This window comes from Vitis riparia, chromosome 18 (assembly GCF_004353265.1).
Source record: "Vitis riparia cultivar Riparia Gloire de Montpellier isolate 1030 chromosome 18, EGFV_Vit.rip_1.0, whole genome shotgun sequence".
Taxonomy (NCBI): domain Eukaryota; kingdom Viridiplantae; phylum Streptophyta; class Magnoliopsida; order Vitales; family Vitaceae; genus Vitis; species Vitis riparia.
In genome coordinates this window covers 32,293,746-32,311,101 of record NC_048448.1, presented here as the reverse complement: position 1 = coordinate 32,311,101, position 17,356 = coordinate 32,293,746, and positions in this window count along the sequence as shown.

Genomic DNA, 17,356 nt, shown 5'->3' with positions numbered 1-17,356 from the left:
GTCAAATGACCCCATAAACAATCTATTAAATCTGAAAAGAATTAAGATATATTGTTTTACTTTAACTGAATGCACATGTTTTCAATGGTACTCTTATATTACTCAACACTAAATTTTAATTTTTTTTTACATTCATGACATGGTACCCCATGCTCATTAGTAGATTACCTCAACATTTTGTTAAGGCTAGCAGACACCAGAAAGACTTTCATCCAGACACATTCTTGACAGGTTTTGAGAGTTTGAAGATTAGGGTAGAATAATGACAGATATTTAAATCATGGATTGGAAAATAGGGATATTTTACTGAAATATCGGCAAAATATCGGATATAAATGGATACAAATAGCTAAGATGCATGTTTGTTTGAGGTCTTTTAATTTCAATTTTACTACATAGCTGTTACTTATGTTTTTTTTATTATTATTATATGCTAATGAAGTGATCATTAATTTCACCTTTAAGGAAAGGGGCTTAGCATATGGAATATTAGGTAGATTTGGAGATATGAGATAGAAAATTTTCACATTTAAGAATATTTGTTTTATTTCTTATTTTCTACCACGTTAGTTTCTTTTCAGTCACACTAATGACACTTAGATTGAGATATAGGTAAGCAATAGTTTAGGATTCAGAACCACCGTTGACTAGGCAATTTTTTTGTTGTCTTTGTTTAAGATAGGCTTGCTTTTCATTATATGGTTAGACCATATTTTGAATGACTGTATAGCAACAAATATTATGTTCTGGTTGATATCTAAGAAGTTAGACAAAAAAAAAAAAAAAAAAAAAATTATCCTTTTTATTTTAGCCACTTCAACCCAAAAATAAAAATAAAAATGCAGGCAATTCTCTTACTAGTGTAAGTCTCTCTCTCTGATGCTAATTTTCTACCTCAATTGCTCAAAAAATAGAGGAAATTAAGCTAATAAAATTTGGATTAATCTTACAAAAGGGTATCAAACACAAATATTTGCATGTTGTACAAATCAGTTAAGGTTGAAGTCATCCCACATTAGAAGAAAACAAAAAGGAAGGAACTTTCTTGTGTTATAAAAGGAGGTCTCCACTCCTTACACTATTCATCCTAAACAAGGCTTTCATTATTTTGTAAGTTTTTATGTTCTCTCATCCTAATTAAGATATATTGTAATTAATTTTATCTTCAAAGTAGATATTTTTTCGAACTTGTCCTCTGAAGGTTTCCCTCATAATTAGAAGGGTTTTACCATGTCAGTACGTAGTTTTACCCATTGTTTTATTTATTATTTTCTTTATTGCTATATTTTTTATTATTTTTTTTTGAAATTATAATTGCATGTATTATTTCGTAGTAGTGGTATCAAAGCCCTAGGTTTAGGATAGTAGGTGGTTACTTGTATGGTTAGTACACATCTAGGAAAATTATGTCAAAAAGGTGCTAAGAGCGTAAGGAAAGTGGGAACATTGTGACTCATCCACTTTCGTAGTGTATTTAACACATAAACACTTACTACTATTTTGGGTAACCGTTCACTATAAAAGTGAACAAATGTTGGCAAAATTTAAAATATAAAAGTTTAATAAGAGAACTTTTAGGCTATGGAAAATGAAAAGAAAGCCACCTTGAGGAAGAAAAATTACCTAGAAGCAATTGGTGAAAAATCAGAAAATGTTGAAGGTAGAAAGCAGGTGCTAATGGATGAGAATGTCATTTTCAAGCTTGCATTTAGCAGGCAAATAATATATTTCCAAGCATCTCATAATCACAATTGGCAAAAGGAATTTGGGATAATTTGACCAAACTATATGAAGCAAGTCATTGTACAACAAAATCTTTTGAAAAGAAGACTCTACACTATTTAGATGTCATAATCTACTTTGATGATTGAACAAATCAACACCTTCAAAACTCTATTCTCTCAGCTATTTGTCATGAAGCATAACATAGAAGAGAAGGAACATGTTGAACTTCTACTTTAAATTTTACCTAATTTGCATGATCATCTCATCATAAATTTACCCAATGGTGCTTTGAGAACAATGCTAGTCTTTAATGATGTTGTGAGTACTGCACTTGAGAAAGAAAGTAGGCACAAAAACAAGGAAGACAAAATATCATCTACCTAGCAAAGTGAGGCTCTAATTATTTTTAGAGGAATATCAAGAGAACGTAGTTTTAGTGGGAGTCACAACCAGAACAAGTCAAAGTCCAAGGTAAGAAGAAAGATAAATGTTATCACTATGGAAAATAAGGGCATGTGAAAATAGAGTGTTGGCACTACAAAAGAGAAGCTAAGAAAAACATGAAAAAGAAATAATATGTGCCATCAAATACTCAAAGTTGTGTATCAAATATTTTAGATGAAGGTGAAATCTTATACAACAAGGCAATAACCATTGTGAAAGGTAGAAAGGAAAAGATTTACTAAAGTTTGGTTAATTGACTCAATAACATGACACATGACGTCTCAAAGAGAATGGTTTCACCAATATGAACTTATCTTAGAAGGATCAATGTACATATGTGTAATTATCGTGCCTTGGAAATGGTTGGTATTGGCTCCATCAAAGAAATGATGGATGATGGTGTGATTAGCACTATTCCTAAAGTATGACATGCGAAGGGCTTAAAGAAGAATATGTTATCAATGGGATAATTGGATAACCTTAGAGATGAATTTTAACTTAAAAAGGAAATCATGAAGGTTGTCAAAAGTATGCTTGTGGTGATGAAAGTAAAGAAGATTGTTGCAAATTTGTACATGCTACATGGAAGGACATATCAAGAAGCGAAGACTTTTGCTACAAACTCTATAGAAGAATTGATAATTAGGTGGCATCGTAAACTTGGTCACATGTCAAAAAAGGGATTGCAAATCCTCTTCAATCAAAAGTTGTTTCCTAGACTCAAAACTATAAGTCTACCATTCTATGAGCACTGTGTTATTAGTAAGCAACATAGATAAGATTTAGTAAATCTACTGTAAGAAGTAAGGGCATTCTAGACTTGGTTCATTTTAATGTTTGGGAATCGTCGGTCACATCTCTTGGAGGCACAAACTATTTGATATTGCTTGTAGATTATTATTCTAGAAGATGTTAGGTGTACCCCATCAAGAGAAAGTCAAATGTTTTTCCAATATTCAAAACATTTAAAGCATAGAAAGAGCTTAAAATAGGAAAGAAAATTAAATGTTTGAAAACAGACAATGAAAGAGAATTTTGCAGTCAGGAGTTTGATACATTTTTAGTCAAGAAGGCATACAACGGTAGAAAACGGTTGCTTATACTCCACAAAAAAAAAATGACATAGCAAAGTGGAAAAATAGAACTCTCATAGAAAGAATGAGATCTATATAGAAGACTACACGACTACCCAAAACATATTGGGTTAAAGTAGCCAAAAACTGCCTATTGTATAATTAATAGGTCTCCATTAACAACAATTGAGATGAAAATGCTTATAGAGAGATGTCAATTGGTAAGCCAACAAACTATTCCTCCTTACACATATTTGGGTGCCCTAATTATGTAATGTATAATGCCTAAAAAAATAACAAAGTTGGATCCAAAATCCAAAAAAATTATATTTTTTGGATATGCTGATGGAGTAAAGGGGTATTGTAGATCCAAATTTCTCACATTCGTCCCCACTCAATGCTAAGACTTGCTTTTAATGGTGAAAAACTATATTTTATGAAAAACTGGAGTCACCACTTTTTTTTTAAAAAAAAAAAAGAAAATAAAATTAGAAACTAAAACCCTAAGAAAAATAACTCTTTAAACTTTTGGAAAAATGTGTTTTTGAAAAACCCAAGTCTAAGACCGACAATCGGGTTACTTATTGGAAAAGTATCTTAGAAATCTAGCACCTCTCTAAGCTCTAAAAAGGTCTCTACTAGTTAGGTTGAGAGAAGTATTACAATTAGTTGATTGATTGAGGATACCTAGAAGTTGGAACTTGGGCGATAAAGGGATGACTCAACAGCCTTTCAGTTGTCCATATCTCTATTGAATCCTTCTTTAGACATCTTCTTAGAAAATATTTTGCGTCTTTTAAAATATTTTTTAGTACTTTAAGCACTTACCTCCAAGAAACTATTCGAACAACCAACTCATCCACATCTTTTCAAATCATCCAAACTAATTTTCTAATAAACATCTTGATCACCATACACCTAAGAGATCATATATCCTTAGACATCTCATTTTCACTGTTTTCACTAGAATTCTGCAACTATAGGGACCTCTTAGGATGGTATAGTGGCATGAAGTGGAGTCTCAACTGTGTAGACCCCTTTGTATGCAACCATGTGAATAGTGGACTATGATGTATGTGATTTCTTTTTCTCTAAAGAAAAAATAGAATCTCAAAATTCCATGGTGTAAGTGGCAGCATGCTTATTCCTTCAAAGTGGGTTGTGCATGTAAGTGTCTTTTTGCCATGAATACGTGTTGACCTCCTTCTCCAATGGAGGCATGTTTTCTTTTTAGACTCCAATGGTACCACCTCTAGATGTCTGAAGATCGAATCCCCTTGAGAGGGTGTGGCCCCTGTCTTCCTTAGTTGATGTTTCATTTGTCCTTCTTGAATGGGTTGCCCCTCCCTTTTAAAGATGTCGATCCTCCATATATGAATCCTTGATGTGTGTTCTAGAGATTTTTATGGAAAGTGGACTGTGCATATCTTCTTTTAAATTGCAGCCCCATGGAGTTTAAATCAAAGTTTTTAAACACAAAAGCGTAAAGCGCAACATTTTTGTGTCTGTGAGGCAAGGTGTAAGTCTCGAAGCATTAAGACATAAGCCTTTTGAGACCATCATTTAACAATTAATAAATAATTTAAAATATATAAAAATTAATAGCATAAATGAAAAAACATGAAAACAATCCACTAGAATTATAAAAAATCATCATTAAGTCACAAAATAACAAATAGAGTTAATCATGCTAATAGTTTCATACTTTCACAAATAAAAACCATAACTAAGTCACAAAATAACAAATAAAGTTGAATAGATATGATTAAAATGTTTCAACTTAAATCCTTCTCTCAAATGTCATCATTATCCTCATCTAATGTATCAATAGTAGGAATGTTTCCACTATCAAATCCTCTCATTTCATCTAACTCCTCATCTTCATGAATTCATGTCAAATTCAACTCCTTTTATTTGTCTTTGCCTCTACTTTTACCTAGCATAAAGTATAAATTAAGTGTAAATATTACAAATTTATAAGTTCATTAATAAATTTAATCCAATTTATAACTTCCATTTTTTAGTACTTGCAAATTCATCATGTTTTCTTTTGTGGGAATGTGAAGAAACTATGTTAGCTGATGGTGCTTGAGTCTTTAGTCTTTAGATGACACAAGTCTAATGACATCAACATTAAAGAGTTCATTATCTTCAAGCCAACAAAGATCAAGTGGGATGAGGGGAGCTTTTTTTTTCTACAATCCATTCATCATTTGAATCAATCTCCTCTACCATAATTGGATCAATATTTTGGTTTTTTTGTAGACTTCGCTCTCTCAATCTAGTGTTGTATCTCACATACACTAGAGCATTTAACATCTAATGTTCAAATCTATTTCTCTTTTTTGTATGAATCTACAAATAATAAAAATAAATAAATTTATATGTTAATATTAAATTAATTTTCTTTGACATTAAAAATTTAGAATATATATATATATTAAAAAATAGAAGTATTATCGATTCAAAAGTGCTCCAATTTCTCTCACACCCTAAAGCATTACAAATGAGGCTAAGGACCCAAACAAAAAACTTTTGTAACTCCGATGTTGAACCCCCAAAACGCATCCACCAACTCGTATGACTTCTTAATTTTCGAGAATCAATTGCAACACGATTTCCAAATTCACTCTTTGTATGATCATACGCATCCAATTGAATGTCAATTTTTAAATGGTCATGGTAATTTAAGATCCTATCCATTCATTCAAATAATCCCTTCCTCACCTCATCCACATTAGAAAACTTATCTTCACAGTGCAATTGAGGATTAAGATAATATCCTAATGCATGTAAAGGTTGATGAAGTTGTGGAGTCCATCTTGCATCTATTTTTCTCCAAATTAGACCATATTTTCTCTCTATGCCCCCATAATTAAATGCAATATTCTCCTTCGTTGAGTCCATCAACTCATAAATATAACTCATGGTTGGTCTTTCCTCCGAATCAACCTTTCTTAAGACACTAATTAATGGAGTGGTAGTTTTTATACAAAAAGCAACATGAAGCCAAAAATTTGGATCAAACAACACTGTACTTCAAGCTTTTACACCTTCAACTTTTTTTCCCATGTACTCGAACACCACTTTTCAAAGGAGAACATTGCTATGAGAGCTTGTTTTTGTTTATAAAGACTTTGAAGAGTGAGAAGTGCAGTAGCAAATTGTGTGATTGTTGGACAAATAAGTTCATGATTTTTTGTAAATGTTCTCATCAAGCTAAGAACCCAAGTACGTCCATATATAAACTTCACCACTTGCCTAGCTTGTATAAGTGTATTAGCATGAACCTTTAGCTTCCCAACATCCTCTAACATCAAATCTATGCAATGAGCAGCATAAGGAGTCCACCATAATTTTGCCATTTTTTCTATGAGTCTCATTCTATCATTCACATAGTTAAAGGCATTATCAGTGATAACTTGCACAACATTCTCATCTCCAATTTCTTCAACCACCTTATCAAGGTATTTGAACATCAATTCTCCATTTTTTATTGTATCAAATACATCAACTGATTTTATAAACCAAGTGCTAGCAAGACTATTCACCAAAAAATTAATAAAACATCTTTTTTTTTTATTTGTTCAACTATCTGACATAATCGAGCATCCATATTGCTTCCAAGATTTTTCATATTCTTCCATCATGATGTTTATGTCTTCACCTCTTCTTTAAGAATCCATATCCTCAATTCATGCATAGATGGAGGCTTAAACCCATGACCAAAATTTGGAATAACATCTATCATAAGAACCCAATAAGGATCATTTACTATATTAAATAAGAGACATTTTGAGTACATAAAACAATCAATTTTTCTACACACTTCCTTTCTTTATTCTTGCTTCCACTTGGAAGACAAAGTACTTTGTCTAGGTTCTGAAGTGGTGAACTTATCCATGGGTCCCCTAGGTATAGGTTACTCTCTCCCACTTTTACACTCACTTTCACTTTCCAATGTTTTTAAGAAGGCACTCTTATGCATTGTTTTTGGACTCATACCAATTTCTTGGAGCAATTCATTTTTTTTTTTATTCCTTAAAATTGGTCAATGTAATTTTGCATTCTAATCCGACATCTTCATTGACTTTACTACATGGTTTCATACCATGATGAGTTCCAGTCAAGTGATTCTTTAGTCTATTTACCCCTCTTGAACATCTTTGATTACAAAACTTGCATCTTATATACTTCCCTTTATAAACTTCAATAACATATTTCCACAAAATCTTTCCGTAAAACTTTGGAATTAAAAAAACTCATGCTAAAAAATAATCAAATTAATTTTTCCTATATACTGTATTGTGGACCTGCATTTTTCATGTGCATCCCCACTCGATCGGCGAGACTCACTTTTATATTTGTGAAAAATTAATTTTTGGAAAAAGTCAGAGTCGCCACTTATTTTATTTTTATTTTAAAGGAAAAATAAAACAAGAAAGAAAAACCCTAAAATGTGACTCCATAATTTTTGGAAAAAGCATGTCTTTGAAAAACCCGAGTCTAGGTCCGAGGATCAGGTTACTTATTGGAAAGGTACCTCACTCTTCTGATCGTGACTCAGATCCCATAGATGAGAGAGTTTCACCTACTATAGGGAATGTTGAGACTATTGATTTTGGCATAGAGGATCAGCCTAGAGAGCTAAAGATTGGTTCACCCCTATCTACAGATGAGAGAGATAGACTTATTTATTTACTCAGGTCATACTTGGATGTTTTTGCATGGTTTTATGAGGACATGTCGGGTCTGGATCCCTCTATAGTCCAACACTATCTACCTATCTTGCCACATGTTAGACCAGTTAAGCAGAAATTGAGACGATTATACCCACATTGGAGTCTACAAGTGAAAGAGAAGATTCAGAAACAACTCAATGTTAGGTTTATATCAGTGGTTGAGTATCTAGAGTGGTTGGCTAATGTCGTCCTAGTTCCCAAAAAGGATGGCAAGGTTAGAGTGTGTGTCGATTTCAGAGACCTTAATAAAGCCAGCCCTAAGGATGATTTTCCTCTCCCACACATTGATCTGTTAGTTGATAACACTACAGGTCATTCGATGTTATCCTTCATGGATGGATTTTTGGGGTATAATCAGATTTTGATGGCTCTAGAGGATATGGAGAAGACAATCTTCATTACCGAGTGGGGTACCTATTGTTACAGAGTTATGCCATTTGGGTTGAAGAATGCAGGAGCTACTTATCAGAGAGTCACTACCACTTTGTTTCATGACATGATGCATAGGGATATGGAAGTTTATGTAGATATATGATTGTGAAATCCCAAAGCAGATCAGATCACCTAGCGGCTCTAGAGAGATTCTTTGAGAGGATTCGGAAGTTAAGATTGAGACTGAATCCCAAGAAGTGCACCTTTGGAGTGACTTCTGGGAAATTGTTGGGGCATATGGTTAGTGAGCGGGGTATAAAGGTTGACCCAGATAAGATCAAAGTCATACTTGACATGCCTGTGCCGAGGACTGAGAAAGAGATCAGGGGTTTTTCTGGGTAGGTTATAGTATATTAGTCATTTCATAGCCAGATTGACAGACATATGTGAGCCCATATTTCGTCTTTTGAGGAAGAATTAGCCAACAGTTTGGAATGATGACTGCCAGACTGCATTTGAGAATATCAAGGAGTACTTGCTTTCTCCTCTTGTTTTAGTGCCTCCTATGCAAGGACGTCCACTTCTTCTGTATTAGTCAGTTTTAGACATGGCCTTGGGATGCATGCTAGCTTAGCTCGATGACTCCGAGAAGGAGCGAGCTATTTACTATTTGAGTAAGAGGATGTTGGAGTATGAGATGAGATATGTTATGATTGAGAGCCTTTGTTTAGCTTTAGCTTGGGCCACCAGGAGATTGAGGCATTACATGATTGAGTATTCAATGTGTTTGATTTCTCAACTAGATCCATTGAGGTATTTGTTTGACAGACCTGCATTGACCGGTAGATTGATGAGATGACTCGTACTTTTGTCAGAGTTTGATATTCACTATGTTTCTCAGAAGTCTATTAAGGGAAGCATTGTCGCCGATCATTTAGCCTCATTACCTACATCTGAGGGTAGACCAGTTGATGATGATTTTCCAGATAAGGAGTTCATTGCCATGACTAGCTTATCAGGTTGGCATATGTACTTCGATGGTGCAGCCAATCAATTAGGGTTTGGGATAGGCGTTTTGTTGATATCCCCTCAGGGTGATCATATTTCGAGGTCAGTTCATTTGGCTTTTTCAGATCGACATCCTACCACGAACAACATATTTGAGTGTGAAGCTTATATCCTTGGTCTAGAGACTGCATTGGAGCTTGGCATTAGACAGATGGAGGTATTCGGTGACTCTAATTTGGCACTTAGACAGATTCAAGGTGATTGGAGGACTAGGGATGTAAAGCTTAGGTCGTATCATGCTTAATTAGAGTTACTGGTTGGGAGGTTTGATGACTTGAGATACACTCGTCTACCTAAAGCGCAAAACCAGTTTGTTAATGCCTTAGCTACCTTAGCTTCTTCCGTGGACATTTCGACTAATGTGGTTATACGTCCATTGCTAATTGAGTCGAGGTTTGCACCTGCTTATTGTTGTCTGATTGGAGAGACGAAGGCCTAGGATGATCTACCTTGGTATTATGATATTTATTAGCTTTTAAGATCTGGCACATACCCAAAGGCTACCACAGCCAAGGATCGAAGGGCATTGAGGCAGTTGGCCACTAGATTTGTGATTTGTGGAGAGACTTTATATAGGCGATCAGCTAATGGTATGTTTTTATTATGTTTAGATTAAGCCTCTGCAGATCGAGTTATGAGAGAGGTTCATGCAGGAGTTTGTGGTCCACATATGGGAGGACACATGTTGGCCTGTAAGATTATGAGGACAGGTTACTTTTGGTTGACTATGAAGACAGCTTGCTGTCAGTTTGTTCAGAGATGTCCCGAGTGCCAGATTCATGGTGATCTCATCCATGCACCGCCATCAGAGTTACATGCTTTGACCTCGCCATGGCTGTTTTCAGTATGGGGTATTGATATTATTGGGAAGATTTCACCGAAATCTTCCAATGGTCATGAGTTTATCCTAGTTGCCACAGATTATTTCACCAAGTGGGTGGAAGCTACATCATATGCAAGGTTGACATATGCTAGAGTTGCCAGTTTCATCAGATCACACATCATCTGTCGTTATGGGGTGCCACATAAGTTGATTTCAGATAGAGGGGTACACTTTCGAGCTGAAATTGACACTTTGCTATAGAAATATGACATTCGACATCATAGATCTTCTGCATATAGGCCACAGACTAATGGGGCAGTAGAGGCCGCGAATAAGAACATTAAGAAGATTTTGAGGAAGATGGTTGAGACTTCTCAAGATTGGTTAGAGAAACTCCCTTTTGCATTATGGGCATACCGTACCTCTTTTCGCACCTCTACGGGAGCCACACCTTGTTCTCTGGTGTATGGAATGGAGGTTGTTTTGCTAGTCGAGATAGAAATGGGTTCACTGAGAGTAGCTCTCGAACAGTGGATCTCTGAGATAGAGTGGGCTCAGGCTCGATTTGATCGACTTAACCTTTTAGATGAGAATAGATTGAGAGCAGTAGATCATGTTCAAGCCTATCAGAGAAAGATGGCTCGTGCTTTCAAGAAACAGGTTAAGCCTAGACCATTACAAAAAGGGGATTTGGTTTTGAGGATTCTCAAAGGCTTAGTTGGAGACCCCAGCGAGAAGTTCAGACCTAGTTGGAGTGGGCCTTATGTTATTCGAGAGTTTACTCTAGAAGGGGCTGCATGGTTGACCAACTTAGATGGAAACAAATTTTTAGAGCCTACCAATGTAGATCAGTTGAAGAAGTATTACGTTTGAGATTATGGTCGTAGGATGGGTGGCCACCATTTCGGTTAGCCTTACACCTTGTCACCTTTATTGATATATTAGACCGTTGCTAGCCCATTGAGCCTCGTGTGATATGCTATAGCATTTTCTTCTCTGTAGCCTTGTTTATCATTTCTATACCCGGTTGGGGCCCTTTGATGTATAGTTATGCTTTGCTAGGAAAGCCTCATGAGTTGTGGACTTATAGGTTTATCTTTCTCATATTTTCTATTATCGCTTCATCACCCTGTCTGTTTGTGGACCCGCATTTTTCACATGCGTCCCCACTCGATCGGCGAGACTCGCTTTTATTTGTGAAAAAATAATTTTTGGAAAAGTCGGAGTCGCCACTTATTTTATTTTATTTTAAAGGGAAAATAAAATAAGAAATAAAACCCTAAAAAAAATGACTACATAGTTTTGGAAAAAGCATGTCTTTGAAAAACCCAAGTTTAGGTTCGGGGATCAGGTTACCTATTGGGAAGGTACCTCTGAAAGGTAGCACCCCTCTAAGCCCTATAAAGGTCTCTATTGACTAAGTTGAAGGAAACGTGGCAATTAATTGGTTAATTATAAATACCTAAGTAGGCTAGGTGATTTCAAAAAATAGCATGCCAAACAAGATCAAATCACAATAAAGAAGAGTGAGGGTGCGTACCTGAACCACTTCTTAAGCACTATCATGGAAACATCAAAGTTAGTTTGAAAATATGACACATAACATGCATTTTTATCAAAAATGATCAAACAAGCATCAAGGCAATCAAGTATGGCATCAAACGTGGATATGGCAATGGAGGAAAATATCGGGATATATCGGTGATATATCGCCGATATATCTTGTATCGGGAGGCGGCGACACGACATTTTGAGGAGAAAAATCGAGGAGAGATATTTCCGTAAATATCGCCAAAATATCGGCGATATATCGGCGATATATCGGTTCTGGGAGATATATCGGAGATATTTTGAAAAAATCGCCTCTGGTGACAAAATATCGGTGATATATCGGCGATATATCGGAGATATATCGGTGATATATCGGAGATATATCGCTGATTTTTTTGTGATATTTCCCCTCCTTCATGCAACTTGATCTGACGGCCCAGATCACGCCCGTGTTGATCCGACGGCCTATATGTGATTCCAATGGTAATATGGCGATCCAACGGCCAGATTGCTCCCAATTTTTTATCCAACGGCCAAAATTGATTTTCAACGGTAAATTAATGTTCCAACGGCTATTTTGGCCCAAATTTATTCTATAAATAGCCCAAATTTCATCCATTTCATCCATTTTTGCTTTCATTCTTCATTTGCTCTCTCATTACTCCAATTTTTATTAAGGTTGCTCAATTATTTAATCATTTTAAGGTATATTTGTTTTAAATTGTAATTAATTTTGTTTGTAATTGTAATTAATTCATGTATTTTCAATTAATTAGTATGTTTGCAATATGGATGATTTAATGCTATTTTTACATTCAATTGTAATTAATTTTTATATTTTTATTGAATTAACTTAGGTTAATTTGATTATTTAATTATAAATTGATATGTTTATTTTAGATGATTATTTGTGATTTATTTTCACATCTAGAATTAAATTAAACTAGTTAACTTAGCTAAATTATTTAATTAATTTAATTAACATGCTAAATTATTTAATTAATTTAATTAACATGAACTAGTATATTTTGAATATGAAATATGTTTATTTAATGAATTTAATGTGTACAAATTATTGATATTTAATGAAATGAAATATTTTATGTGACTTTATAATGAGAACAATTACAAAATTAACATTTCTTATAGATCGATATGATATAACTACATCTAATATCGCAAATTATATTATATATATATATCAAATTTTTCAATAAAACAACTTTAAAATGTCCATTATACTTCTAATTATATTATTATGAGGTTTTCCTTGCATTTCTATGAGTTTTTAATAATTTTAAGCCTACCGATATTTTTTTCCAGAATATCTGCCGATATATCTCCGATATATCCGATATATCCGTAAAATCGAAGTACCGATATATCCGTGATTATCGATATTTTCCTCCATGGATTTGGCTCATGATAACATACACATTCATAGAATTTTAGAGTTTGAGGGTAGAAAGAGCGTACCTGATTAGCGAGCATAGTACTCCTCTATGGAAAACAAAGTTAGCTAAATAGTAGATTCAAAATATATACCACAAAGAGGAAGCACAATTAATTAAATATCAAACAAAAAGTATTGAAGAAAATATCACGGATGTTAGGCCCCCACCAAAGCCTTAATTGATTTTGCATGAATTGATTCTATGAATCCCATTGTTTGGAATTATGAAGTTTATTCATGCTTGTTGGAAAAAAAAGGAGAAAACCATGAAAATTAGTTGAAAATGATGAAAATGCATGCCGGAAGGGAAAATGGCAGCAAATAGTATGTTAAAATCTGGATTTTATGCCTAAAGAAAGTTTGAGGATAATTCTCTAAAGTCAGGGTTATTTGGATGAAAACGATTTTGAAAACACAATTCAAAACACGTAAAAGCACAAGGAAAACAGGAGGGTGCAAGAGGAAGAGGGTAGTGTGCACCAGAATGGCCATGCCGGACTAGGGCTGCAATACTGGCATTGATGGTGCTGCTTGATGATGTTTTCCTATGGTCAAATGCAACCTTCAGAACTGACACATTTGTTGTACTCAGAGATTCAGCAAGATGTCTAGGATCAACAACCATGGGGGAAAGTCCTCTGACTACAAGCGATTGCCTTGCTTTGAGGATTAAAAGAGAGAACGCTTCAGTAAAGGAGACTTCGAAGGCAGAAAAGTATGATGCTTCAAACGTGACAGCTCAAAATCACAAGCTTTGACAACCCGGTCTTTATCAAGAAGAAGATCTGGAGACTTCAGATTTTCATGTACAGTAGTAGGATGGCTTGCGTGCTAATGATTTCATTCCCTTGGCCACGTCAAGAACCATTCTCAATCTCCATCTGTTAAAATAGCAGGCCTAAAGTTCCCATCCTTTTAACTTGGAGGAGCAAAAGCGCCAACTGAATGATTATATGCAGTGATACCAACAGATTGCCTACGCTGAAGAACTAAGTATAAAGGAAATCACAACTCCCCACCATTAATCTCATACTGATCTTGAGTTTTATGAAGCAAGGTAGGCCAAGAATCAAACTCTGCATTTTCTGAGTATGTCAAGAGAATAATAGGTTCCAGTTGATCTGAGAAAACAAATTTGAAGCCATTTTCTTGTAATATCCAGATTCTGCAAAGCAGGAATTGCAACCCTGAAAGAGCCTTAGCAAGAGGGGTGCTTGAAGGAATGACCAGTAGCATTTCTATAACACCCAAGATTTTCTAGAGATCAAGACGTTCTTCTCATTTAGCGTCTGCCTGCAATTTGATTTATGAATGTATTTCCAACTCCAAACTTTGGTTCTTGGTCAGTTAATAACAGTCTTACTTGATACAGCGCTGTTAGGATGGCTAAGTCTGCTAGGACAAACTAATAGGTTGCCTGTACTCCTGAATTTTAAGTCTGGATTCCAGTCTGGTCCTCTCTTTATGCACATTGGAGGTGGCTAATGATATGTGGACTGAGGGTGCTGTGCTGGAGCAAGGAGCCCATGAAACTTCTACTTTAGAGTTCTGAAAACCTGTACTCTGGTGACCATATCATCCGATTGAAGTTGCTGAGGCAGGAATTCCAGCGTCAGGTTGCATTTTGTTGTACATTGGAGATGCATTTATTCCCAGCAAATTGTCTTGAGTCAAAATTGTTGGAAAAAGAATTAGCACGGTATGGAGAAGCTACCCCAGCTATATTTGGTTTAGCAGTAGAGCCACCAGTGGGTGAACTATTGCCAAAAGATTGAGAATGCCATTGACCATGCAGTACTGGTTATGATTGTTCTCCAATAGATAGGTAGCTACAGTCATTTTGAGATTTCGTAATCAACTACTGTGGATGTAACAACCCTTGAACTTGTTGTGAATTTTGAGACGCTGATGAACACATATTCTGTGTTCCAGATGATAGAGAGTGCAATTGAGCACCTCTAGAATGGTCTTCAGAAGAGATCTGCTGGAGTTGATTCTGCAACTCAAAAAAATTGAAACCGATCAGAAACCTGTGAATTCAGAATTTTGTTATGGCGTTCCCTTCCAAGCTCAGCCTTTACTTGACTGCTTAGATCAGATGTCAGCTAAAGTTGACCAAGGGCATCATTCTTTATCAAGATCTGGTGTTGCTGACTTGATGGCTTCTGTTGACGTTGACGTGGAACGAACTGTTGTTGAAACTGATGAGGTTGTTGCTGAAATTGTTGCTGTTTTCTATGAAAAGGTCCCTGTTTCAGAATAACATGTATTTTGAGTCCACTTGCAAACTGACCTCTACGAGCCTGTGAATTTGACAGCTTAATTCCCAAGTGATTCACACAATTTCTCACTCCCACTACTGATTTTTCTATTTTCCGCACTCCTTGCATAGAGCTTCTTAATGTTCCAGAGCCTATTCAGGACTTATTTCAAATGCAAACAAAAATAGAGAATCAGGACCTTCAATTGATACCTGTGTTCAAAAGCTGTAACTAGGCATCCTAAAATCATCTAGGCATAGATCAAAACCCTCACTAGGCACCTTAGCAATTTATTGGCTTGTCTTGAATCTCCTTATTGACACTTAAAACATGACCGGAAACAGTTTTTCCTACTCCACAGCACTTCGGGAATTCTTGAAGTTCATTAGGTTCACATGAAGTGTCAAGTAGAAATAGCTGAGCCTTAATATGACGCGATATCATTAACCAGATCCATTCATTTTCCACTCTATACACATAACCAGTTACCCGTTATCCAGTTGAAATCCTGAATTCTACATCCACAAACTTGTTCTCAACTTCAATGGAACCTGTAAGCATCTCTGGTTTGATTGGACAGCTCACATTGGTGATTTTACCATTATTTTATGATTTATTGGCTTTTGCAACAATTCTTGCAGACACTGTTTGCCCAATCCTGAAGTTACTAAAGGGATTCTCAATAACATTTTCATCACATACCTCTATTATATGAACCCTCCCATGGAAACCAATTCCAAATTTCAACCTTAACTCGAGAGGCTTTATTTCAGTAATCTCTGCTTGAACCAGAGGTCCCACATTATAGCTGGACTTCTTTTTGGCTCTTTTCGAACTGGAAGTCTCTGTAGCCTCAATAACAGATTTAAGAACCAAAAGCAACATTCCAACTATTGAAGGGCTTGGAAGTGCCATAACAATAGCAATGACACTTTGCCTATGAGGGAATTGTTTTTTAGCAAACTTTTGTGTGTTGTAGTCAGATATAGAGGCATATCCTGTAGCATAGTTATACTCTGGCAATGAAAGAACCAAGTAATTTTCTTTCACAATTTCCGCAATTGCATTTATAGTTTAACGTGGTTACAACTCCTTACGTGTTTCTCTTCTGCATTTCTTTTTACCAACCTGGCTGTTAGAACTGTCTTCCCTGTGTCTATCAAGAAACTCTGGCTTTAAAGATAAATCCACAAGGTGTTCTGTCTTGGCAACATCAAGAACCACAGCTTGAACTGGGGAACCTCTTTCCGTCGTAGTTCCGTTTAATTGATAGTACGAGATAAAACCAAAAACATCATTATACTTTTCAAAGTTGATGACAACTCCAAAATCTTTTGCATCTTGAATCCTTCCTTCAGTGACAGTGCCAAAATTAAAACCTTCAGCCCATTTTAACTCAGAGTCTTCGGAGTCTGATTACTGAAGCTTAGCAATCTTCTCCTCCAAAAGAAAATATTCTTGAATAAATGATGCATCTGTTGATGAGCAACATGACTGTTTCAAAGAAAGTGTTATTCTACCTGTTTCACTGTTAACATTGAGTGTATCACTCTATACAGATTACCCAATGAGAAAAAGGGTCTGTTGCATAACAAGCTTGCTCTGGCTCAAACCTGAAGGGAGAAAAAAAAAAATGAAGACTGTATTTCACATGGTAGTTGATATTAGATGCAATCTCAACAGGTTCTTCTGCCAAGGGGTGAGCAGTAACCGGAATTTTAGCAGGGATGCCTGGAATTCTGGAGATAGTGACTTGAGGCTTCTTGTGAATCAGTAGCAAGCTTAACCAGACCATTCTTGAAGGCAACTTCTCATGTCAATTTTCACCCCCTGAAGTCAAGCTG